Genomic DNA, 24840 nt, shown 5'->3' on the forward strand with positions numbered 1-24840 from the left:
ATTTTTTATTTTTTATATAGTTGATTTAAAAAAAGAGTTAAGAAAAAAAAAATTAAAAAATATGCAGAGCCCTCTTGAGGAGATGGTGGAGAATTCAGGGGTATTGGCCTGCCCCACTTCAGTGGTTGGTGATGTGCTCACAGACATAGGGGACTGGTGGTTTGATGGGTTGAACCCTCTACCACAGGACTTGCCCTTGGGAAGACTGTTGCTGCAAAGGATAGGCTAGGCCTCCCTATAATTGTGCCTAAGAGTCTCCTCCTAAATACCTCTTTGTTGCTCAGACATGGCCCTCTCTCTTTAGCTAAGCCATTTTGGCAGTTGAAATCACTGCCTTCCTCCCTATGTGGGATCAGATACCCAGGGGAGTGAATCTCCCTGGCAATGTGGAATATGACTCCTGGGGAGGAATGTAGACCGAGCATCATGGAATGGAGAAAATCTTCTTGACCAAAAGGGGGATGTGAAAAGAAATGAAATAAGATACAGTGGCAGAGAGATTCCAAAAGGAGCTGAGTGGTCACTCTGGTGGGCACTCTTACACACAATATAGACAACACTTTTTAGGTTCTAGTGAATTGTAGCAGCTCACAGTAAATAATTGAAGCTATCATACTACAACCCAGAAACCATGAATCTTTAAGATGATTGTATAAAAATGTAGCTTATGAGGGGTGACAATGTGATTGGGAAAGCCATATGGACCACACTCCCTTTGTCTACTTTATGGATGAATGAGTAGAAAAATGGGGAAGAAACAAACAAACAAAGGCACCCAGTGCTCTTTTTTACTTTAATTGTTCTTTTTCACTTTAATTATTATTCTTGTTATTTGTGTGTGTGTGTTAATGAAGGTGTCAGGGATTGATTTTGGTGATGAATGCACAACTAGGTAGTGGTACTGTGAACAATCGAATGTACGCTTTGTTTTGTATGACTGCATGGTATGTGAATATATCTCAATAAAATGAATTTTAAAAAAAGAAACAATAGAGAACCAATAAAACTAAAAGTTGATTCTTTGAGATCAATAAAATTGACAAAGCCTTAGCTAGACTGACCAAGACAAAAATATGGAAGATGCAAATAAAATCAGATATGAAAATGGGACATTACTATGGATGCCGAAGAAATATAAAAGATCTTAATTGGATGCTATCAATAACTGTATTCTATCAAAATAGACAACTAAGATGAAATGGACAATGTCCTAGAGCACACAAATAACCAACATTAACTTGAGAACATATGGAAGACCACAACAAACCATCACAAATAAAGCAATTGAATCAGTCTTCAAGAATCTCCCAACAGAGAAAAGCTCAGGACAAAATGGCTTCACAGGTATATTTTATGAAGAATTCTAAGCAGAATTATCACCAATCCTGTTCAAACTCTTCCAAAAGAAGCTGAAGAAGAGGGAAGAATCCACAATTAATTCTATGTAGCTGAAATCACCCTAATATATAAACCCGAGAAAGATACTACAAGAAAATAAAACTACAGACCAATCTCTCTAATGAATGTAGATGCAAAAATCCTCCACAAATTATTATAAATTGAATCCAACAACACATTAAAATAATTATATATCATGTCAAAGTGGGTTTTATCTCAGGTATGAAGGATAGTTCAACACAGGAAAATCAATTAATGTAATTCATGACATCAACAAATTGAAAGGGGAATACCACATAATCATCTTGATTATGAAGAGGCAGTTGGTAGGCCTTCTGCCTGGATGCTCAGGAAGAGTGCTGCCACTCCAGGGCTCAGCAAGGGTGGCACACATTTTCCAGGGATTGAGGAGAGCCTGGCCATCACTGCACTGTTTGGAGAGAGGAGAGCCTTTGCCTCAGAGTGACAGAGTCCAGGTGGCACCCAGAAGCTTGAGGAGGGTGGGGCTGAGAAGAAGGTGGACGCCTCAATGTGTGGATATGTTGGAGCACTCACCCCAGCATTTGTAAAGAAAAGGGCTGCCATAAAAGCCTTCTGAAAATGTTGGGCTCCCATTCTCTCAAGCCCCAAGGATACAACATCATTCTAAAAATGACTCTCAGACTTTAAAGTCTAGTGAAGTATGCCTTGTGGGTTTCAGGAACTGTTTTGATCCTGTGAACCTTGTTTTTCTTTCACTTTCTCCCATGGCAATGGGAACATTTATCCTATGACTGTCCCTCCTTTTTATATTGGAAGCAGGTAACTTGTTCTAGGTTTCACATGTCCACAGCTAAAGGGGAATTTTGCATTAGGAAAGACCACAACTGTAACTGATTTTGATAAGATCTTGCCCTTACCTATCGTAACTGAAATGATTTACATTTCTGTGATATTGTGATGGGATGAATGTACTTCTGTGTATGGAAAGATCATGTCTTTTTTGGGATCCTGGGGGTGGAATGTGCCAGTTTGGATGTATTATGTCCCACAAAATGGCATGTTCTTTGATGCAGTCTTGTAGGGGCAGACATATTAGTTTTGATTAGGTTGGAATCCTTTGATTGAGTGTTTCCATGGAGATATGACTCAATCAACTGTGGGCAAGACCTTTGATTGGATAATTTCCATGGAGGTATTACCCCACCCATTTAGGGTGGGTCTCTTAATTGAATTGTTGGAGTCCTATAAAAGAGTTCACAGACAGAAGGAAGTGCGATAGCCAAGAGAGACACTTTGAAGAATGAACAGAAGCTGAGAGTGAAGCTGGAACACAACCTGGGATCAGCAGACACCTTCTATGTGCCTTCCCAGCTAACAGAGGTCTTCCAGATGCCACTGGCCTTCCTTCAGTGAAAGTATACTTATGTTGATGCCTTCATTTGGACATTTTCATGGCCTTCAGACTGTAAATTTGTAACCAAATAAACCCCCTTTATAAAAGCCAATTCATATCTGGTATTTTGCATAATGGCAGCATTAGCAAAATGGAACATCCTTAAAAACTGTCATATAAGTAATACAAATTGTGAATAATATTACTTCCATAGTAGTGATTTAAATGATAATGACAAAATTTAAAATACATAGGTAAAAATAATGACCCAAAATGTTTTATACATATGCTATATTAATTCTCTTAGAGAATTCTTTAAGAGGAAAAACTAAGAATAAAGAGATCTATCTAAAATTCAATAAAGCTTTTAGTTTCATTTCAATTTATTTTTCAGTTAAATCAAATGATATTATATATAAAATCTCATTTTGAAAGTCCACATAGAGTACGAAACCAATATTTATCTCTCCTCCCATGTTATGTATATAGGGATGAATAGTTTACACTTTGTGTTAACAATGATCATTTTAGAATTGCTAATGTCAGGAAAATTATCTCTTCCTTTTCTGTCCTTAATGAATGCTTTATAATGTGTAAATTGTACATATAAGGTTACAAAATAAACATCTCTCTGGAAAAATTTAAAAAACCTGAGAGCTTATACAAGCAATAACATATTTATTTAGAAAAATATTTTGATGGAATATTTGAGGTCATCATATTTTTGTTTAAATTCAGTAAAGAAACTAGTTTCAGGATTAAACATAAAAGTGATTTTTATATTCGTCATATTATGGTGGTTATTTGAAAATAAAACATTCACAAAAGTTAAATTTTTCTTTAAGAACAGACTGAAAATATTATCTTTTTTTGTTCCTTCCTGTTAAGAGAGGCTTTACTTACACACCAGGACTTCAAGCTTCAAGGGGTGTATAACTTGGGGCCCAGGACAAGCCTGGGGCCTGCAGGTGAGGAGCCAGTAAGCCAATAGCTCCCTGCCTGCAGCTGTCAGCTCAGCCCCAGGGTTTGGCACAGGATCCCTCTGTGAGTCAGAAAGGTGAGAACTGAGAGGCCTGCAACCTCCTTCAGGAGCTGGCCATAGCCCAATTGGGGGATGGGGACCTGAGCATCCAACACTCCACCTATAGAGCAACCATCTGTTTCTATGAATTATAGATACTTTGATGCATCAGGCTTCTGAATAAGCCTACATTAAAGAGTGTTTTGTGGCTGTGCCCAGATCTGCAGTGTTGGGCTATGAGAAGGGGTGCCCTATGAGAAGGGGTGTGCTGGACCAGAGGTGTCCAGAGAATTTGAGCCTGAGGCAGGGGTCCTGTTGTGCCTGATCCCCATTGCTTGAGGTCCCTAGTGGCCAGGACAGTGTGGGGCTTGGTTGGTCCTATCCCATCTCAGGCCTCTGCATGTACATCTTAGAAATTACTGTTTACTTTGAAAGCAGACAACGGTCCTGACAGGGTAGCCTGGCCTGGAGTGTGCTCATGGCTGCATTTCCAGAATTTCCAGAGCCCAGTGTGGGCACGGCAAGGGATGGAGTGGGGAGGGGGTGCTTCAGAATGTCCTCAATGTTAACATTTTCTAATATGATGTTTAACACATCAGTGGTGACCCTTTAAAGAGCAACTGTACTTATGAGGGTTCCTTAATGACTCTTTCCAAAGCTCTGATCAAATCTGCACTTGTCATTGTGTTCAAGTTCAAGTCCACAGCTGCTCCTTTGGCCTTCATGTGCAGGATGTTATTAGGCTGATCAGCAAAGAGGGGAATTCCCACCATAGGGCCCCCATGATAAATAGCTTTATAGATCTCATTTGTTCTACCATGAGTGATGAAAACTTTAGTTTTAGGATGACCTAGTTTGGGGGTGGGGAAGTGCGAAGTTGGAGAGAGTTTCATTATAATATTTTTACATTATTTCAGAGACAGCAGGGGAAAAAAATACAACAATGGGATTAATCACTCAAGGAAGCATTTTCTATAAAAGCTAAGCACATGTCACACTTCTAACACAGAAAATTGCAGCCTGGATAAGAATGACTTAGCACCTCTGCATTGTCAGGAAGGTTTTACTGGAGTGATGCTATCTGAACTGAGCCTAAAGCTTGAAGTGTAATGTGTCTGAACTGAACACACACTTAAGTCAACCAGAGGAAGCATGAATCTATAAAATTAATGGGCAATTATTTTAATAGTGCATTTGAAAACAGGAAATATGTGTGAAAATTTGTCTATAATTTCTTTGCTGTTAAACAGTTACTCAATTTGTTCCCCACACAATTCTATAGCTTTTCCTTCTCATAACCTTACCAAGAAGATCATTCTGGGGCATCCAATCATAGAGCCGAGTATTGGCTCCTAATGAGGCTGGTTTCTTTCCTTTGTATCTCCATAAAACTTGTGGGAGGTAATGAATTTATTTTGCAAGTAAAACCCCAAATGATAGCATTTAAGTCTTCAGATCCATTTAAAAATCACATAATCACAGTTCTTATCCTACATAAGGTGATATATGAGAAGGGGTTATAAAATGGTATCTTTGCAAACAGTGAAAGAATTAATAGGATTGTTTGAACACAACTTATTATTTAATGGATTACTAATGTTTTATTAGATATAGTATTTTTATATACTACAGCTATTGTTTTAAAGTAATGATTTAAAATATTTGGGTAGTAAGATTATAAGTGAAGAATGATAAAATGAATTAGTACCGGTTTAATTGAAGCACAGAGATAAATTATTGCAGAAAACAATTTGTAAATTTAAGTCACTGGGTCATACACAATCTGATGTTTCAATTTTAGTGATTTTTTTACAAAATCATTTTGACAATTATAATTTAAGAGTTTTGGGTAATGGAATTATAGGACCCATGTTAGAAAAGAAAAAGAACATTTTAATCAGTGTTGGCATTAAAATATATTGAAGACAATATAATTTCAGTGTAAATTTATGTCACTGCAACTGCCCCATGCTCACATTTCAAATTTAATGTTTCTAAAAAATATAATTTGTTTTTTATTTTCTTGGTCTCATTTGGATGAATGGTTTCCTTTCTTTCAATCTACTTTAATCTCACTGTTCCTTTCTTCCTTCTTTCATTCCTTCCTTCCTTGTCCCTCACACCCCCAGCTTCCTTCCTTTCTTTCCTGCTTCCCTTCCTTCATAGTCTTTAAAATAAATTAAGCAGGAATGAAAGCAGGGATTTGCTTTCATTCCATTGGTCACTGAAGTTTCTTATTAGGATATGAACCTTTTGTTGCATGCTTTTACTCTTTGGAAATTCTGTTAGACTAATTTCAAGTTAAGTACTAAAGAAAGATATTTAAACTGAAGATATTTAAACACAAATTCAAAGCTTGAACATACTCAATTAGCATATTTGTTCTCATAGAATTTCATGTAGTTTAATAAAATATAGAAATAAAAAGAGCCCTTGGATATTCCAGGAGTAGTGGTATTCAAAGTGTTGAAATTTAGAGATGTAGTAGCAACAATTATTATTAAATGAATATCAAAAGAAATAAAAGGCATATTGTTTTATGATAAGATTAATATTTTACATGATCTTTGACTGTAGAAAACTCTATGCAGAAAGATTAAATGATTCTAGACTGCTACTTTTTACCCTACTGTACTTAGGTAAAGTCTTAAGAATGCCTAGAGAAGTGGAGTATATTCATTAAAATATTCCTCTCCACTTTTAGTCATTTCAGCTCTCCTTTTCCCAGAACTTGGAGCTAAAATATCTCAGAAATTTTGTGAGTAGTCAGCCCAGGCCTTATTTTCAATTACTGAAATGTTAGTGGGGGCCTAATGCTTTCATGTCTATTGCTTTAAAGTACATGACTACAAAAATATATATTCCAGTAATTTTGAGACTGAGTAAACAAATGACCAAATTTCCCTAAATATACCATATTATTATTTAATGAATTTTTAATTAATACTCCCTAGTTATGAAAACTCTATTATGCGTACCCACATTCATCTCAGAGGAGCACTCGTGACCACAATCTCTTTGCAATCGTTATAGCAGCCTGTGGTGACTTGGAGTTGTGCACTTCTGAGACACATGTTCTTAACCCCTTGAGTGGGAGTGAACCCAATATAAATAGGATCTTTTGATAAGGACATTTCATTTATGGCTGTGCCAGTTTGAATGTATTGTGTCCCCAAATGCCATTATCTTTGATGTAGTCTTGTGGGGCAGACGTTTTGGTGCTGATTAGAGTTGTTTGGAATGTGCCCCACCCAGCTGTGGGTGATGACTCTGATGAGATGTTCCCATGGAGGCATGGCCCCACCCATTCAGGGTGGGCCTTGATCAGTGGAGCCATATAAATGAGCTGACTCAAAGAGAAGGAACTCAGTGCAGCTGTGAGTGACATTTCGAAGAAGAGCAAGCTTGCTAGAGAGGAACGTCCTGGGAGAAAGCCATTTTGAAACCAGAACTTTGGAGCAGATGCCATCCACGTGCCTTCCCAGCTAACAGAGGTTTTCCAGATGCCATTGGCCATCCTCCAGTGAAGGTACCTGATTACTGATGTGTTACCTTGGATACTTTATAGCCTTAAGACTATAACTGTGTAGCCAAATAAACCCCCTTTTTATAAAAGCCAATCCATCTCTGGTGTTTTGCATTCTGCAGCATTAGCAAACTAGAACAATGGTGTAGCCAATCTAAGCAGGATGGATCTTAATCATATCACTAAAGTCCTTTATTAGCAGAATGAAATTCAGACAGAAAGAGGGAAAACCACAAGAAGTTGAAAGGCAATGGAACCCAGAGAAACCAGGAGAGGCTACCATATGCATTCCCATATGATGGAAAGGCCAAAGATCAAGAATCACCAACAGCTAGCCCCAGAATGCCTGTAATGTGAGAGAAAAGCATCACTTGATAATATCTTTATTTGGATTTCTAGACTTAAAATCATGATCTGATAAATTCCCATTGTTAAGCCAAGTCATTGCATGATATTTGTTTTCACAAAAGAATACTTGATATCAGCAAGTGGGCTGCAGCTGTTACAAATACCTAAAATGTGGAAACACCTTTGGAATTGGGTAATGGGTAAAGACTAGAACAATGATGTGTTTGTTACAAAAATCCTAGAATGCTTCAGAGACTTTTGGTGGAAATTTGGATGCAAAAGCTACTTTGATGAGGCCTTAGAAGGAAAGGATGAATATGCTATTGGAAATTGAAAGAAAAGTGGTCCTTTTTAGGAAACTAAAGCAATGTCCACAAGATAAGTGGCTGAACTAACCTTCTGTGGAATCTGGACAAGGGCAAAGGCAATGAGATTGGCTTTTTCTTCTGTGAGGTTTTTGACCATTGACCCAACAGAAAACACCACAATACCATCTTTACCTGAGCTCTGGACAAATTCTTCCATTTCCTGCAGGAAAAAAAAATGTCTCTATTACAAAGGCACAGCATCAAAGGAAAGAAAATAAAGGTAACCTGCATTTCTTAACTTGGAGATTCAAGCAACAAGTAAAAACCATTGTGAGAAAGGCTCTGTTAAAAGTAGAGGCATCTAATTTCTTCAGGAAGAAATATATCCTGATACTTATGACATAAATATATAATCAGTGATTACTAGTAAAGGTATTAAATGAAATGATTATACAAAAGCAACAGGCTATAAAGGGGTAGCTCTTTTCCTGGTTAATAGACATGTTAATCCCCAGGTTTAAATTTTCCAAACCAAGTTGTTTGAAAATGTGTAAAAATATTACTTGGAAGCAAGCCCAAGGAAGGGTCCTGAAATGGGCTTCTGGAATTATTAGCAATCTATTTTTCATCCAATAAACTATTAACAAATTTGTCATTTTACCTTTCACACAGAGTTTCAGGACTATTTTTGTCAAGTTACACTTTTCCTGATTAAGTGGGCTGAGGAGAAATTTATTAGAAATGAAATATATAATAACACATTTAAAAGAGAATAATAAAGTTAATGCTGCTATACCACAAAAAAATATTGTGAGACAATGCTTCTTTGTCCTCCTGATATATAAAACTCCCACCTGAGTAGAATACTGGCTTCATGCTTTAATTTGAGCCTTATCCCATAACTGACATGTTATTCCCTGTGTCACCCCTTGCATTTGCAAGTCTAGCACTTTAGCCTCTCAGTTTAGAGTCATTCACATCATAAAAGATGTGAATGCCATCCTCTATATATGACATATTCCCTGTGCAACTGTTTGTAGCCTCTCTGGAGTTATCATGTTTCTCAATGTGCAGTTGTTACAGTTACTGGGGGAGAGGTAATATATGAGGTGAAAGTACAGTGCCATTTCTCAGCTTGCTTAACATTAGGGGAACATCTCTGAAGGCCCATAAATTGGTGTTTACTATTTTGATTCATCTATTCCAAACAAATGTCAGTGCATCTGATGTGTGTCTGGGTTTATGTGTTGTGTACAAATGTATATAAAACATCCACATGTGCCAGTTGAATTTTGAATATTTATTTCAGTATATCCCAGTGTTATTTTTATTTTTTGTACTCACAGTGTTATTTTTATTTTATGTATTCATTGACTGACATAAATCATTCAGAAAAGTGATAATTCATGACTGATATTCAGATGCCCCAAACTTCTATACCAATAGGCAAATTGGATTTGAAAGGGATTAATTTTCCCCCTCTTGCATCAATTATCAGATAAGTTTTTTTGAAATCATGAGATTCATATGTTATGTTTGTATGTGTTGGCAGCAGATGGAAGTAGGATGCTGTGGTGGTGTGTGCCGGTTTGTATATATTATTTCCCCCAGAAAAAGGCATATTCTTTAATGAAATCTTGTGATTACAGACATTAATGTTTTGGTTGAGTGTTTCCATCGAGATGTGACTCAATCAACTGTGGGTGAGAACTCTTGTGAAGCTTGGGTGGTGACATAGAGAGGAGTGGAAGCTAAGTAGTCCCCCTGGAACTACTAAAAGAAAACAGAAACAACTAGTAAATAATCCAGAATACCTGTGGGGGGACAAATGAGACTGTTCACTCATCATACACCAACCTGAATTGGGAGGAATGCCCAAGATCACAGCATAAAATCTGTAAGTAAAACCTGTGGATCCAAGTCATGAGACCCCCTCCCCCATAGCCCAAGCTGCAAAGCCTCATGGTGCCAGAGAGAAGCTCTTCCAGCAAGCGAATAAAGCTCAACTGAGCTCCAACTGGGGTTTTAAGCAGCGAGTGTGAACTGCTCCCTACAGGTACAAATCTCCAAAAAACAGACAGAGGCTTTGGGTGACAACTGATGTTGGAGAACTGGAGGGTCACCTTGGACTAGGTCTGAAGGGGACTGTTTCTTTTTTGGCTCAATGGAGAAAGCCCCAGTCATTTTCAGTTTCCAGGGCTGTGACTCAGAGAGGGTGGAGACAGCACAAGCAGAGAGCGAGACCATTGAAATGCTAATGACCCCCCTAGGGGGTCTGTCTTCTCTAAGAGGAAAGGGGTGGGGCCCTTTCCATTCAGAACCAGAGCCCAGAGCCTGGGGGAAGATGGCCATACTTCCTCACACCAGTCAAGAATTAAAGGCTAACAGGCATCACCTGCTGGGCAGAAAAGCACAGTGACCTGAGGCATCACAGAGTGGAGCAATTTTCTAAGACACACCCTCAGGGAAACCAGATACTGAATATTTCTTCCCTCTGGGACCTGAGCCTGTTCTGGTCTGGGAAAACCTGATTTGGATAACCAAGGAAACCATGCCTACACAACAGAAAATTACAACCTACACTAAGAAAAACAAAGTTATGGCCCAGTGAAAGGAACAAACATACACTTCAACCAAGATACAGAAATTAAAACAACCAATGCTGAATCAATTCAAAAAGTTTAGAGAAGATATTGCAAAAGAGATAGAGGCTGTAAAGAAAGCAATGGGCATACATAAGGCAGAAATCAAAAGTTCAAAAAAACACCTAGTAGAATCTATGGAAATGAAAGGCACAACACAAGAGATGAAATACACAATGGAAACATACTACAGCAGATCTCAAGAGGCAGAAGAAAACACTCAGGAACTGGAGAACAAAACACCTGAAAGCCTACATGCAAAGAAGATGGAAAAAAGAATGAAAAAATATGAGCAATGTCTCCGGGAACTCAAGGATGAAACAAAGTACAATAATGTGCATATTGTTGGTGTCCCAGAAGGAGAAGAGAAGGGAAAAGGGGCAGAAGCAATAATAGAGGAAATAATTTATGAAAATTTCCCATCTCTTATGAAAGTCATAAAATTACAGATCCAAGAAGCACAGCATACTCCAAGCAGAAGAGATCTGAATAGGCCTATGCCAAGACACTTAATAATCAGATTATCAAATGTCAAAGACAAAGAGAGAATCCTGAAAGCAGCAAGAGAAAAGCAATCCATCACATACTAAGGAAGCTTAAATAGGACTATGTGCGGATCTCTCAGCAGAAACCATGGAGGCAAGAAGGAAGTGATGTGATATATTTAAGATACTGAAAGAGAAAAACCACCAACCAAGAATCCTGTATCCAGCAAAGCTGTCCTTCAAATATGAGGGAGAGCTCAAAATATCTTCTGACAAACAGACAATGAGAGACTTTGTGAACAAGACACCCACCCTACAGGAAATACTAAAGGGAGCACTACAGGGTGATAGAAGACAGGAGTGTGTGGTTTGGAACACAATTTTGGGAGATGGTAGCACAAAAATGTAAGTACACTGAACAAAGATAGCTATGAACACAGTTGAGAGAGGAAGGCGGGGAGCATGTGAGACATCAGAAGAAAGGAGGAAAGATAAAGACTGTGACTGTGTAACTTGGTGAAATCTAGAGTGTTCAACAATTGTGATAAAATGTACAAATATGGTCTTTTATGAGGGAGAACAAGCAAATGTCAACCTTGCAAGGTGTTAAAAATGGGCAGGCATTGGGGGAGGGATGCAATCAGCATAAACAGAGACTGTAACTAACAGAGTCATTGTATTATGCTTCCTTTAATGTAGCAAAGGTGATATACCAAGGTAAATGCAGACAACAGGGGGGATAGGGGATGCATGTTAGACACTTGACATTGGTGGTATTGTCTGATTCTTTATTTGACTTTGATTTAAGGATATTTTTCCTTTTGCTGATTCCTAGCTGTCATTTTTTTTCCTCTCTCTTTTGCCCTCTACCTTCTTTGACTCTCCCTCCTGCCTTGTGGAAGAAATGCAGATTCTCTTATATAGATAGTGGTGAAGGTGGTGAACACATAAATATATAACCATACAGAGAAACATCAATTATTTACTTAGTATGGAATGTATGGTGAGTGAACAAAACCATATTAAGAAAAAAAAATGGGTTGATGACAAAACCTCGAGGGCAATATACTGAGTGAAATAAGCCAGACATCTAAGCACAATTATTGCAGGGTCTCACTGACAGGAACTAATTATATGTAAACTCATAGACATGAAATATAAGGTACCAAGATATAGGAGAAGGCTTAAGAATGGGGAGCAGTTGCTTAGTATGAGCAGATGTTCATCTAGGATGAACTTAAATGTTTGGAAATGAACAGACATGTCGGTAGCAAGATGTGGGAATAACTAACAGTGCCAAATGGTGTGTGAGTAAGGTGGAAAGGGGAAGCTCAGAGTCATATATGTCACCAGAAGGAAAGTTGGAGGTCAAAAGATGGGAATGTATAAAATTGAATCCTATGGTGGACAATGTCCATGATCAACTGTACAAATACTAGGAATCACTTCCATGAACCAGAACAAATGTTTGACAATACAATTAGAAGTTAATAATAGAGGGGCATATAGGGAAGAAATATATACCTATTGCAAACTATATACTACAGTTAGTAATATTTCAACATTTTTTCATAAACAGTATGAAATGTACTATACCAACACTATGAGTCAACAATTGAGGGGGGTTGGTTAGGGATAGGGGATGATTTGAGTTTCCTTTTCTTTTTTTTATTTTTTCATCTTTCACTTTATTTCTTGTCTGGAGTAATGAAAAGTTTCTAAAAATTGAACAAAAATTAAGTGTGGTGATGGATGCACAGCTGTATGAGGGCACCCGGGGCAAGTGATTGTACACTTTGGATCTTTGGATAATTGTATGGTATCCGAGCAATCCCAATAAAAATTAAAAAGAAAATAAATGCATTACTTGAACTGCAACAGTACCCTTTATTCTTAAAGATGAGTGTATAACTGTAGCTTACAGTGTGTGACTGTGGGATTATGAAAACCTTGTGGCTCCCACTCCCTTTATCCAGTGTATGAGGATGAAAAGAAAATGAATAATAGGGAAGAGTGGGGGGTATAAGATGTTTTAGGTATTCTTTTTTACTTTAATTTTTATTCTTATTATTTTTTGTGTGTGGTAATGAAAATGTTCAAAAATTGATTGTGGTGATGAATGCAAAACTATGTGATGATGATACTGTGAACAACTGATTATACACTGTGCAAGACTGTATGGTTTGTGAATATATCTCAATAAAATTTAATTTAAAAGGTGAAAAAAATATTTCCATGGTGATATGGATCCTGCCCATACTTGGAGATGTAGATAGAAGGACAAAAGTAGATGCTAAGCTGAGAGATGTTAGCCCAGAGTTTGCCCAGGAGAAAATAAGAGAAGACTCCCAGACACTTAGAGAGAAATGCCTTGGAAGAAAGAAGCAAGAATGCACAGGAGCTGAGAGAGAAGCTGAAACACAACCAGGAATCAAGGGACCAGCAGATGCCAGCAACCTGCCTTCCCAGCAGACAGAGGTGTTCCAGACACCCTTTATCATTCTTCAGTGAAGGTATCCTCTTGTTGATGTCTTAGTTTGGACACTTTTATGGCCAAAGAATGGTAAATTTGTAACCAGATAAATCCCCTTTATAAAAGACAATCCAGAGTGTGGGGCAAAATGGTGGAGTAGTGAGGTTTAGGTTGTAGTTACTCTTCCAGGGAAGTTGTTAGAGAGCCAGGAAGTGCAATGACCAGACACTGCAGAGGAATTTGAGATTGGGCAAACTTCATACAACATTCAGAAATGTGTGGAACAGCAGAGATCAGCAAAATCTGTAAGTTCTCCTGGCCAGGGGGCCCATGCCCCACCCTACCAGACACAATCCTGAGGGAACAGGGACCATCAGTTCTGGAAACCCAGAGGGAGAACAAAAGCTGCAAACATCGATAAACTGAGAGAAGACATCAGAAAATCTGGGAGCAGTCAGCTGAGGGGAGAGGATATAGGGATAGCAAAACAGCAAAAAAAATAGAAAACAAAACAAAAACAGAGACTTTTGGAATCAGGTGAACATAATATGGAGAAGGAGGAGATCAGAGCTCAAACAGAATCAGACACATACATAAATCCAGGGAGGGAGAGTGTATGTCTGAAAAGCCAGCTTCTCTGATTTCTGATTGTTCCTTAATCACCCTCAACTCCTGGTCTTTTAGCATTTCAATAGTCCATTATATCTGCAAAGACTGCAAATAGTCCATACTGTGCCCTTCTTTTTTTATTTAATTTTTTCTCTTTTTCTAAAACAATTACTCTAAGAAGCCCAACACAGAAAGCCTCAAAGACTTGCAATTTGGGCCCAGGCAAGAGCAGAGCTAAGATAGCTCTGAGAGACAAAGCAGTAAGTCCAGTGGTGGATAAAATTCACTAAACACCATAATTTCCAAGCACTTTCAGAACTCAGATTCCAGGGGTTGGAATTCAGAAACTAGCTTCATTCAGCCATGCCTCTGATGATGTCAGGGTCACCTGGAGAACTAAAGGCTCCATGCCTCCTTACACTGGTGGGAAAACTGTGGGCTGGCAAGTGCCACCTGTTGGACAGCATAGGAGAAGCACAGTGTCTAAAGGCCTCACAGGAGAGACTCATTCTCAAGGAAACTCCATACCCTCCTTCTGAGACCTGGGCCTTTCTGGACTAGGAAAACCTGACTGGGGCTGACCATGTTTGAGGAGATCACCACACAAAAAGGCTACATAGAGGCAGGGCAAGAAACAGAAAAACAAGAGATGAAAAACATTGATCAGCTAAACAGGCTCTAAATTCAAGGTCTAGGATAAGCTGAACTAAACACCAAGGGTTAGAGAACAAAGCCAACCAACAAGAAAATCCTAGGTAAAAGTGAAAACTTGCTCCAGAATAAACTAATCAAGAAAGTCAGTTGCCTAGACAGCTTAAGATAATGAGCCATACTAGTAAACATGAAAATACAGATTAGTCAAAAGAACAAACTAAGAGTTCACCTGAGATACAGGACATGATGCAATTTTGCTAAATCAATTCAATGAGCTGAAGGAAGAACTAATTGGAGATATTCAAACAAATCTAAATCAATTCAAAAATCAAATCAAGGAACTGAGGGAAGACATAGCAAAAGAGATGAAGGATATAAGGACACTAGATGACCATATGGAAGAATTTATGAACTTCCAAAAGCAAATGGCAGAACTTATGGGAATGAAGGGCATCCTGGAGAAGATGAAAAAGACAATGGAGGATAGAGCCACAGATTTGAACAGGCAGAAGAAAAGATCAGTGAATTGGAAGACCAGACCTCTGAATTCACACACATGAAAGAACAGATGATGAAAAGAATGGAAAAATATGAGCAGGGTCTTAGGGCAGTGAGTGATGACATGAAATGAATAAATATATGTGTTATGGGTGTCCCAGAGGGAAAAGGGAGGGATAAAGGGGCAGAAAGAATACTACAAGAATCACTGAAAATTTCTCAACTCATATGAAATACAGAAAATTAGAGATTCAAGAAGTACAGCACACCCCAAAGAGAATACACCCAAATAGACCTACTCCAAACACTTACTGATCAGATTGTCCAGTGTAAAAGACAAAGAGAGAATTCTGAAAGCAGCAAGAGAAAATCAATCCATCACATACAAGGGAAGCTTGATAAGAAAATGTAATTTCTCTGCAGTAACCATGGAGGTGAGAAGACAGAAGTACAATATTTTTAACACACTGAAAGAGAACAATAGCCAACCAAGAATTTTATATCTGGCAAAACTGTCCTTCAACAATGAGGGAGAGATTAAAATATTTTCAGACAAACAGACACTAAGAGAGTTCTTGAATATGGGACTGGCACTACAGGAAATGCTAAAGGGAGTGCTACAGGCTGATAGGAAAAGACAGGAGAAAGAGGTCTGTCAAAGAGTGTAGAAATGAAGATTATCAGGAAGGATAAAAAGAGAGAGAGGAAAAAATAAGACATGATATATAAAATCCAAAAGACAAAATGATAGGAGAAAGTATTGCCCTTACAATAATAACACTAAATGTTAATGGATTAAACACTGCAATAAAAAGACGCAGACTGGCAGAATGGATTAAAAAACAAGACCCACCTATATACTGTCTACAAGAACTCACCTTACACACAAGGACAAAAATAGACTGATAGTGAAAAGTTGGAACAAGATATTTCATGTAAACAGCAACCAGAAAAAGCAGGATTAGCTATATTAATGTCAGACAAAATAGACTTCCAATGTAAAACAATTAAAAGAGACAAAGAAGAACACTATATATTAATTAAAGAGTCAATTCATCAAGAAAACATAACAATCACAAATATTTATTCACCAAGCCAGAGTGCCCCAAAACTCATGACACAGACACTGAGAACACTAAAAGGAGAAGTAGATAACTCCACAATAATAGTTGGAGACTTCAGTACACCAGTCTTCAATGGATAGAATATCTAGACAGAGGATCAACAAGGAAATGGAGATGTTGAATTGTATGATAAATGAACTAGAAGTGACAAACATTTATAGAATACTACACCCCAAAGCAGGATACAGATTTTTCTTGAGTGCTCATGGAACATTCTGTAGTATAGACCATATGCTGGGTCACAAAGCAAGCTTCAACAAATTCAATAATAATGATATTATAAAAAGCACTATCTTAGATCATAATGGAATGAAGTTGGAATTAAATAACAGGCAGAAGATTGCAAAATTCACAAATATATGGAGACTAAATAAGGCATTCTTAGAAAACCAGTGGGTAAAGAATTACAAGAGAAACTAGTAAATACATCAAGGCAAATACAATGAAAACACAACATATAAAACCTTATGGGAGGCAGCAAAGGTGGTGCTGAGAGGAAAATTTATCCCTTAAATGCCTATATTTAAAGAGAGCACAAAAATAGAGGAATTAACTCTCCAGCTGGAGGAAATAGAGAAAGAACATAAATAAACTCCAAAGCAAACAGAAGGAAAGAAATGATAAAGATCAGAGCAGAAATAAATGAAACTGAGAACAGGAAAACAATATAGCAAATCAACAAAACCAGAGGCTGTTTCTTTGAGAAAATCAACAAAATTGTTGGACCCCCAGCTAGGCTAACAACAGCAACAACAACAACAACAAAAATCAGATGCAAATAAATGCAATCAGAAAAGGAAACATAACTACTGACCCTGCAGAAATAAAGGAGATAATGAAGATAGTATGAACAACTATATGCTAATAAACAGGACACATTACATGAAATATACAACTTCCTAGAAAAGCACAAACAACCAGCATTGACCATAAAGAAATCTAGGACCTCAACAAACCAATCACAAGCAAAGAGACTGAGTCATCAAAAAGCTCCCAAAAAAGGAAAGCCCAGGACCAGATAGCTTCACATGACAATTCTACCTAGCATTCAAAAAAGAATTAATACCAATCCTGCTCAAACTTTTCAAAAAAAATGAAGAGGAGGGAAAGACACCCAATTCATTCTATGAAGCCAACATCATCCTAATACCAAAATCAGACAAAGATACTACAAAAAAAGAAAATTATAGACCAGTCTCTTTAATAAATACAGATGCAAAATTCCTTAACAAAATATTTGCAAATTGATTCCAGCAGCACATTAAAAGAGTTATACACCACGACCAAGTGGGGTTTATCCCAGGTATGAAAGCCTGGTTCAACATAAGAAAATCAATTAATGTAATACAGCACATCAATAAATCAAAGCAAATGAACCACTTGATCATCTCGATTGATGCAGAAAAGGCATTTGACACAATTCAGCACACTTTCTTGTTGAAAACACTTCAAAGGATAGGAATAGAAGGGAATATTTTCAATATGATAAAGGCAGGATATGAAAAACCCACAGCTAATATCGTACTCAATGGGGAAGGACTGAAAGCTTTCCCGCTAAGATCAGGAACAAGACAGGGATGTCCACTGCCACCACTGTTACTCAACATTGTGCTAGAAATTCTAGTTAGAGCAATCAGGCAAGAAAAAGAAAAGACATCCAAATTGGAGAGGAATAAGTAAAACTTTCACTGTTTGCAGATCACATGATTCTATATGTAGACAATCCAGAAAAATCTACAACAAAGCAATTAGAGCAAATCAATGAATACATCAAAGTGTCAGGCTACAAGATCAACATGCAAAAATCTGTAGTGTTCTTATACACAAATCATGTGCAAGAGGAAGAAATAAAAAAAAATCTATTTACAATAGCCACCAAAGAATCAAGTATTTAGGAATAAACTTAAGGAAGTCCACAAAAGACCTAAACAAATAAAACTACAAGAAACTGCTAAAAGAAATTGAACAGGACCTAAAAAAATTGAAGAACATACCATGGACATGGATAGGATAACTAAATATAAATAAGATATTAACTCTATCTAAACTGATTTATAGATTCAATGCAATACCAATTAAAATCACAACAACTTACTTTGCAGAAATAGAAAAACCAATAACCAAATTTATTTGGAAGGACAATGTGCCCCAAATAGCCAAAAATATCTTGAGAAAGAGAAATGAACTGGGAGGTCTCACACTACCTGACTTTGAAGCATATTACAAGGCTACAGTGCTCAAAACAGAATGGTACTGGCATAAGGAAAGAGCTACTGACAAATGGAATCAAATTGAGTGTTCAGAAATACATTCTCACTTCTACAGACAATTGATCTTTGATAATGCCATCAAGCCAAAGTAACTGGGGCAGAGCAGCCTCTTCAATAAATGGTATTTGGAGAACTGGATATCCATTTTCAAAAGAATGGAAGAGGACTCCTGTCACAACTTATATAAAAATTAACTCCAATTGGATCAAAGACCTAAACATAAGCACTGAGACCATAAGACCCTTAGAAGAAAATGTATGGCAATATCTTAAAGATCTTGTGATAGGAGGTGGTTTCCTAGACCTTACACCCAAAGAATGAGCAACCAAAGAACAAATAGACAAATGGGATCTTCTCAAAATCAAACATTTTGTACATCAAAGGGCTTTGTTAGAAAAGTAAAAAGGCAGCCTTCATAATGGGAGATAATATTTGGAAACCACATATCTGATAAGGGTTTAATATCCTGAATATGTAAAGCAATCCTACAACTCAACAACAAAAAGACAAACAACCCAATTAAAAAATGAGCAAAAGGCATGGACAGACACTTTTCCAAAGAGGAAATACAAATGGCTCAAAAACATATGAAAAAATGCTCAACTTCATTGGCTATTAGGGAAATGCAAATCAAACCCACAATGAGATATCATCTCACAACTACCAGAATGGCCATTATATAAAAAACAGAAAATTAGAAGTGCTGGAGAGGATGTGGAGAAAGAGGCACACTTATTCATTGCTGGTGGGATGTAGAATGGTGCAACCACTCTGGAAGACCATGTGGAGGTTCCTCAGGAAGCTAAGTATAGATCTGCCATATGATACAGCTATTCCATTTCTAGATATACTCAAAGGAACAGAAAGTTAAGACATAAATAGACATTTGTAAACCAATTTTTTTTGCAGCATTATTCATGATTGCCAAGAGATGGAAGCAGCCCAAATGTCCATCACCAGATGAGTGAATAAGCAAACTGTTGTACATGCACATGATGGAATATTATGCAGCTGTAAGACAGCACAGAGACATGGAACATATAATAATGTGGATGAACCTTGAAGACATTATGTTGAGTGAAGTTCACCAGAAACAGAAGGACATACACTGTATGGTTTCACTAACATGAAATAACACTAATGAGCAAATCTTGAGAGTTAGGCTACCAGGAGATAGAAGGAGGGTAGATATCAGGCATTTGATGTTGAAGGACTACAGAAATGTTCAGTAGGATTGATTGTATAGATTCAGAAATAGATAGCATAATGCTGTGTGATGGTAGCACAATATTGTAAGTACACAGAACAAAGATATCTGTGAGTAAAGCTGAAAGAGGTGGGATAGGGGAATGTATGACACCAGAGGTAAAGATAGATGATGAAGACTGGGACTCTATAGCTTGGCAAAAACTGGAATGGCCAATGACTGTTGCTAAATGTAAAAATGAAAAGTATTCTCACATGTGGGAGAACAAATGAATGTCAGCCATGCAGAGTGTTGAATAAAGGGCGGTTTATGGGAAAAAACATAATCAAAGCAAACTGGAGTCTTATGGTCAACAGTAACATTGCAATATGCTTCCATTAAATGTAATAAAGGCAATATACCAAAGCTAAATGTGTATGAGAGAGGGATATAAGGGAGGGATATGGGATTCTTGGTAGTGGTGTTGTTTTCTGTCCTTACTATTATATTATATTATATGACATTTATATTTATATTTTTATTATCTTTCTTATTGTTCACCAAAAATAATCTTTTTCAAATAATCAAGATGTTCAAGTACTGACTGTGGTGATAAATGTACAACTATGTGATGATGCTGTGAACAACCGATTATACACTGTGGATGGTTGTATGTTGTGTGAGCATATCTCTAAAAAATTGTAGGACAAAATATAATTAGGGGTAAAAGTGCTGGAGAAAACATGGAAAGAGGGATATACCTATTTACTGTTGACTAGGAGGCAGAATGATGTAGCCTTCCTGGAGGACACTGTGATGGCTTCACAAAAAGCTGAGTGTGAAGGGCCATATCCTCCTTATGGGTTATGTATTTGGAAGATCGGAGAGCAGAGACATAAGTGGACATTTGCACATTGGTGTTAATGGAGGCAGTATGCATGATTTGCAGTGGGTGGAGGTGGCCTAAGGGTAAACTGACTGAGGAATGGGATGGTGAACAGTTGTGTCTGCATACAATGGAATACTGAGCAACTACAAGAAGGAGTGAAGTTCTAAGACATGCAACAAGGTGAATGGTTCCTGTAGACAGCATGTTGAATGAAGTAAGCAGAAACAAAACAAACAGTATAATGCCTCACCAATATGGACTAACTACAATATGTAAACTCAGAATTGAATCTTAGAGCACAGCCTAACAGGGAAATGATTATTGTAATGGTCCTTAGATCATAAGCTCTTACAGCAGTCAAATCTATTCCTGAACTATGATGGCTATCTCCAAACTCTGAGATATTTATCCCTTAGTGTATAACCTGATTGGTCTCTGGAACATTGGGTATCTGTATGACACCTGAAACTCAAAGCTAGAGCTCAGAAGATATGAATACCAGTATTAATGCATACAGCAACTGTTAAAAAAAAAAAAAAAAAGGCTGAAATGGTGCCCAGACTTCAATTAGAGTTATGAATGAAGCAGATCTGGTTAAGATTAGAGCGAATTTGGCCAAAGAGTAAAGGTTGAAACTGACAGTGTATTAAAACTTTAACTTCCATGTGAGATCAAGGGAAGAGATGTTTATTTAGTGTAGGATCTATATTTTCTAAACAATATAACTTCTACAGTTTGTTCAAATACCACAATTACATGGAACTTTGAATAGGAAGTGAGCTATGGTAAGTCTTTATAGATTAGAATGAAATAGCAACACATCCTACAATAATTTGAGTGGAGAATAAAACTATATATTTGGGGCCCCCCTGAGGAGCTGGGGGAGAATGCAGAGATGTTGGACTTCCTCACCTGGATTGTTGCTGATGTTCTTACAAACATTGGGGACTGATGGCTTGATGTGTTGGGCCCTCTGCCTTGGGGATGGTGCCTATGAAGCTTGTTGCTGCAAGGAGAGGCTAAATCTACTTATAATTATGCCTGAGCCTCCCCCTTAGTGCCCCTTTGTTGCTCAGATGTGGCCCTCTCTCTCTAGATAAGTCACTTGTTGGGTGATCTTGCTGCTCTCCCCCCGACATGGGACCTGAGTCCCAGGGGTGTAAATCTCCCTGGCAGTGCAGGATATGACTCCTGGGGATGGATCCAGACCTGGCCTCATGGGATTGAGAACAACTTCTTGACCAAAAGGGGGATGAAAAATGAAACAAAATAAAGCTTCAGTGGCTGAAAGATTTCAAATAGAGTCGAGAGGTCACTCTGGTGCACATCTTACATACCATATAGATAACACTTTTAGGTTTTAAAATATTGGAATAGCCAGAAGTAAATATATGAAACCACCAAACTCCAACATAGTAGCCTTGACTCTTGAAGATGATTGTAAAACAATGTAGCTTACAAGGGGTGAGAGTGTGATTGTGAAAACCATGTGGAGCACACTCCCTTTATCCAGTGTATGGATGGATGAGTAGAAAAATGGGGACAAAAACTAAACGAAAAATAGGGTGGGATGGGGGGATGATTTGGGTGTTCTTTTTTATTTTTATTTTTTATCCTTATTCTGATGACTTTTGATACAAGGAAAATATTCAAAAATAGATTGGGGTGATGAATGCACAGCTATAGGATGGTACTGTGAACAGTGGATTGTACACCATGGATGACTGTATGGTACATGAATATATCTCAATAAAAATAAATTTAAAAAAACAATGCATTTCTGGTATTTTGTATAATGACAGAATTAACAAACTAGAACAAAGTTGAAGGACAAGCATAGCTGTGTGTAATAAGAGATGATCTAGATAGCCATGATAATGTCACATCTCTTTATCTCAAGTTGGATAGTGGTTCCTTATCTTCTGTAATACTAACTTTCAGTAGAGCTTGTTTTACAACTGTAATTTCACCAGTAAGGAAAGGATGCTCAGAATCCTCAAATGAAATTTCATACATCACTATTCATCAGATCATAAAAAGAAATAAAGACCTCTCCTGGGAACATTTACCCTGATATATTCCTAAAGAGATTTTGCTCATTTTCCCACAGCCCAAGTAAATAAGGTCTGTATTCTTACTACCTATTGTTCAGTGTTCTTATCAGACTTATCTATTACTCTCTTTGATTTTCAATACTACTACTGTCCAACATACCTGGCACTTTACATTCATACTTTGATGTATAGCATAAAATTTTCTTTTTCACTACAAAAAATCACACTGATAGCACAAGCCAATCCTACATTTGAGTCTCTCATTTCTATGAATTGTACTTTATGCTGAAAAATCTATTTCTATAGCTCTCTGCTGAGATTGAGACCCTATACAATCCAATTAGTGACCAGAGACTTCCCCTGAAAATTGCATTGTCGCCTCACAGTGATTAGGTCCAAACTGAAATCATAATCCTCAGCTCAAAGAAGTTTTTCCACCAAGTGTTTCCTATCTCAGTAAAATTCATCAGTGTCCAAACAACCTTCACAATGGAAATTAAGGAGTTCTCACAGAATCTATAACCACCCTGAACACTTACATCCTATTATCCACCATTCTTTGGATCTAACCTAAGTTCTTGTGAAAGCAACTTTATCTTTTTTCTACCATGGTAAATAGCCTTGTTCAGAACTCTGTCATTCTTGGTAGTCTCCCAGTTTTTTTCTGTAGCTCTAGTTTCCTGGCCCTCCCATCCATTGCCTGGATGGTAGCCACAAGGATATTTTTAACAATGTTCATGTCATTCTTCTGTTAACATTTCAATGTAAAGAGCAACATACTCAGTATTGCTTATAAAAACACCTGTGACCTGGAAAATACAATTGGAATGGCAATCTAAAGTTACCTAGCCATGCATCTTTTATTGAAGTGGTGCACTTTAAAAGAAAATAAGTATCAGGTATGGTTTCCTAAAGTATATAAAATCCTCCAATCTAATAGACTTACCTTAGGTAAAGGCTTGGCAGGCTTGCAATGCAATCCTTCAACAAACACAAAATTAGGTAAGTATGGACGAGGATATTCAAAATCCCAATATATTCAAATTAGCCAAATTTCAGCTTTCCCCAGAGTCTCACATAATGTAGTGGGTCTTCCTGGAGTAAATGAAGAATTGTGGGTAGGAGAATTACCATAAAAGATAAATAGGAACAATTTTATCACTAATTTTCTGATATGCTATGAAAGGAAAAACAATTTGTATCCTCTAGAAATTCATGAGTTCTGGATGTCAAAAACAAGAGTGCATTAGAGCTCTAATAAGGAAACAATGAAAGCAGGAATGTAAATAGGAAAAACAGAAAGGCAGAGGGAAATGATGAAAAAGAGAAAAAAGAAAAATTTGAGGAATAAAGGAAGGAAGTATGGAAGAAAGGCAGGAAGTAGGAAAGAAGGAGGAAGATGGTTGGAAGGAAGTGAAAGAGAAAGAGATTGAGAGAAAAGAAAGGACAGGAGAGAGGGAGGAAGAAAGGAATTTTGGGTAGAAAAAGAATTGCTATATGTAAGTGTACTGTTACCACAGTAAGTTCAATCAAAATTTAACCACAATCGAAGATACTGATGAATTTATTACTCATTTTTTTTCTCTTTGGTTAAATTACAGGTTATAGATCAGTCCCAACATATCTGTACCAAATAGCCTCTCAGTAACTTTTAGTCCCCAGTCAGGAATATACTTGCCTCATATATTTGAAATTCCAACCACTAGCAGTCCCTACTTTATCCTCCTTAGTCAATTCCATCATTTTTGTTGAATGGCCACTATTTTCTTAGTAACAAGTCCTCATGTAATTCACACCTATGTTGACCCTCATTTGGAATTTGAGGTATACATGAACATACAATTGTCACATGCTTACTTTAGTTTTGTTTTCAAATGACATTTTTTAAATTCATTTTTATTGAGATAAAACGCTTACCATGCAGTCATCCAAGGTGTACATTCAATGGTTCACAGTACCATTGCATAGTTGTGCATTCAT

General features: G+C 37.4%; 1 pseudogene; it reads right to left on the reverse strand.

The window, feature by feature from the left end:
• Positions 1–24840, reverse strand: part of LOC119529479 — a 90897-nt pseudogene that overhangs the window by 23154 nt on the left and 42903 nt on the right.

This window comes from Choloepus didactylus, chromosome 3 (assembly GCF_015220235.1).
Source record: "Choloepus didactylus isolate mChoDid1 chromosome 3, mChoDid1.pri, whole genome shotgun sequence".
NCBI lineage: Eukaryota > Metazoa > Chordata > Mammalia > Pilosa > Megalonychidae > Choloepus > Choloepus didactylus.